Source organism: Chanos chanos, chromosome 13 (genome assembly GCF_902362185.1).
Source record: "Chanos chanos chromosome 13, fChaCha1.1, whole genome shotgun sequence".
In the NCBI taxonomy this organism is placed as follows: Eukaryota; Metazoa; Chordata; class Actinopteri; order Gonorynchiformes; family Chanidae; genus Chanos; species Chanos chanos.
This window is the reverse complement of record NC_044507.1, coordinates 13,267,499-13,270,841: the sequence shown is the minus strand read 5'-3', so window position 1 is coordinate 13,270,841 and position 3,343 is coordinate 13,267,499.

The window sequence follows — 3,343 nt, the reverse complement described above, 5'->3', positions numbered from 1 at the left end:
CACACAAACAAACAAACAAACAGACAGACAGACAGATAGATAGATAGATAGATAGATAGATAGATAGATAGATAGATAGATAGATAGATAGATAGATAGATAGATAGATAGATAGATAGATAGATAGATAGAGATTTTCCGTTGGTAACCACAAGTCTCACGAAAAGAAACATATACCAAGTCGTATTTCCAAATGTCTGTATGCGGTGACAGCTTATTCTTTGGCTCTTGTGATTGTCTCTATTGACTGGATAAAATGGCATTTCAGCAGGCATCAGCCTTGCTCTCCCAAAGGTGTTTCGCTTTGAGGGTCACTCTCTTTTGTACACTGTCTATCGAAATTCACCTTAGTGAATAAATAGCACTTGCTGATGGGAAAATGTCCGTGAATTGAATAGTGCGATGAGTATACACTCTGCAAAATAAGCACGTACACAAGAGAGACGAATGAAATACGTTCATGTAAAACATCGTGAATGTCGAATGTAAAGCATCAGATCGTCAAATCTATTTTTCTTTTGGCCACTAAACGAATTGGTTTATTCAGAAAATATGTCGCACTGAAATTTAAATCGTGATGCATCCATGACACATCCTGAAAACTCATAAGTTATGGCATTTCACAGAATTAATTGTAATTTCTCTTTCTTTGCACAAATATTGTTTTGCTGTTTTGGAGTGACCTCTTGTGGCTACTAGTAGAACCTCTACGTGCTGGTGTAGTAGTCCTGTCAAATGACTTGACTCCAGTCCCAGTTTGGTGTAGATAATCTTCTGTTAGTTTTGACAGGAATCAGTTCTAACACTGAAATAATTATATTCTAATTCTTCGACAGATCACACATTTCTATGGTAAGAAAAAAAACAACTTTACATTAGTGGTTGAGATAGGCCTTGGCTCATGAGCACATTACTGATCTTTGTATGTATTTCATATAAAACAAAATACCAGACTTAAAAAAACAAGTAATTATGTATATAAAAAGTAGCAAATCTAGACTGATAAAAAGAAACCACTGTCAAGTTAACCTGACTCTTACTTTAGACATCTCCAGTATGAATATTAGCAGTGTCTCCCATCGCTTTCCAAACAAATAACAGTAGAGAAACTGGAAACTGGACTTTTTTCTTTGAAAAAAAAATTATCCAATCATTTATCACAACTAAAGGTGATTCCAGTACCCAAGCAAAGTCATTATTTTTCAGACTTTCCATACAATTTTCCATGAGAATTTCCAAGCCAGCTTTATTATTTTATATGTCCATAGAAAGTGTGTACTTAATGCAGAATGTTGAACTTGACTCCCATGTGGTCATCAGGTAATCGGTGATCTGCAAAACTGGTTGAGGGGATTCTTTTGATTTGGTCTGAATTAAACTAAATTCCTGTCGTTGAAATTTAAATGATCCATCCTGTGCAGGGTTGAGAAATCAGATTGCGAATTAATGAAATGAGTCAGCTCTAAAGGTCTGTGCTGAACATTACCCTAGTCCCTAATTACTGGACCTTAACATCTTCTGTCTGACTACATTTTAGGAGTCAGACAGAAGCCTACGTGGTCCAAATTTAAATATGACATCTTTCTGCATTTGTTATTCAGTTTTAGAATAGTTTTTAAAAACACATGGAAAGTGAAAGAGTTGGTTAGCCTAACAGTTAGGATGTAGTAACACCTCCTTTAGCTGGCGTGACAGTCCTACAGCATTTCTAATGCAGCCAGCCGGGAGTAATTCTATTCTCTTTAGAATTTAGAATTCATTTCCTGCAAAACTCTTCTTAAACATAGACGTTCTTACCTTCTTGTTTCTTTGTTTGTGCAGCATGTTTAAAATCTTGTAACAGATTTTTAATAATATTCAAGTCTGTGGATTCTGATAGTCATCACAAAATGTTTGTCTTTCTTCCTGTAAATGTTTTATGGTATATTTTCATGGTACTTTATGGTATGCATTGGACTGCTGTTTTGTTGAAATCCATTATCCCTCCAATGAAACATTAATATATCCACGTGTATGCTTAACGGTTGGCAATGATTTTTCTTTTGTTCAGATGCTTTTACCCTTTCTCTAAACTTACATGGTTAAACAGTTCAGTTTTCATTTCATCAATCCAAAGTACTTAAATTCCTGAAAGTTTTAGGCTAAGAAAGTTGCCTTTATGACAACTCCACCATGCAGCTGCACCATGCATATTGCTCTGTGCAGAACACTGTGAAGAATGAGAACAACTTCCTCTGTCAGAGGTTTTTTTTTTTTTTCAAATATTCCTAACTTGTTATATTCATCCTTTCTAGAGATGTGAATTATCTTTACGAACACCTTTCAGTTGAATCAAGCTTTGTTCCCTGTAGAGGCTGATAAAGCTAATGTTCACCTACAGATGTGCAGATGTGCAGATGTCTTTGGCTGAAGGTGCACAAACCTTGGCACAGAACTGTTTGAATCAAGTGTTACTCTTGTGGTGGTCTCTGTGTTGTACCGATATCTATGTGGTTACTACTGTCGTAGTTCTTAGGTCTGGATGGTAATTACACATGTTATTATTTACTCTTAAATACTGAAATCCACAGACGTTTTCTCAGCAAGAAAAAGGAATGTATTGTGAAATAAAATGCTTTTAAGAGATTGTGGCGTGGTAGGGCCGCGCCTTCAGGCCACATGTCCATTCTCTATGACCTGGGTCGACACGATGCTCGCTCACAACATGCTTTCTATCGTGCGGGGCTTGCAGAGTTAGGAGGTAGAATACTATGCCCTTTTAACGTTTTGGCTATTTGACTCGATTCTTCCATCTGTCTCATTTTTGAAAACGCACCACAACGGTTATAATGCAGGATGCTCATGAGTATTTTCGATGCTTGCAGTCAAATTACTGATTGTATTCGGACATAAGGAATCATGTTATACCCATTCGCGTGTCTGTAGACCTGTTTGTCTACAGTTGCTGTTTAAATTAATGAGGACACAGAAACTTATAGCCGGCCTCAAAGACATATGCTTTCACCAGAGGGCGCTGCTTCCCTCCTGTCAGAAGAGCGCACCTTCGAACCCTGTGTGACGTCGCATATTTCAACCTACCTATTCAGTCTCTACGGGCAGACAGGCAGAAGTTTGACAGCTAAGACAACTGGGAGGCTCGTCCGGGCTCCTCGTTTCACCACGTTTGTCGTACTGTAAAACAGTTTGTCGATTTCTTGTAGACAGCGATACAGTACGTTATGTTGAGGACGAAGTGACTGTGTGGACCTGCGCGAATCTAAAACACTGCCCTTTTTATTGTTAGGGTACACCTGGAGTGTTCATTCATCGGATATCAGTAAAATAACTTAAGGACTACGCAAGG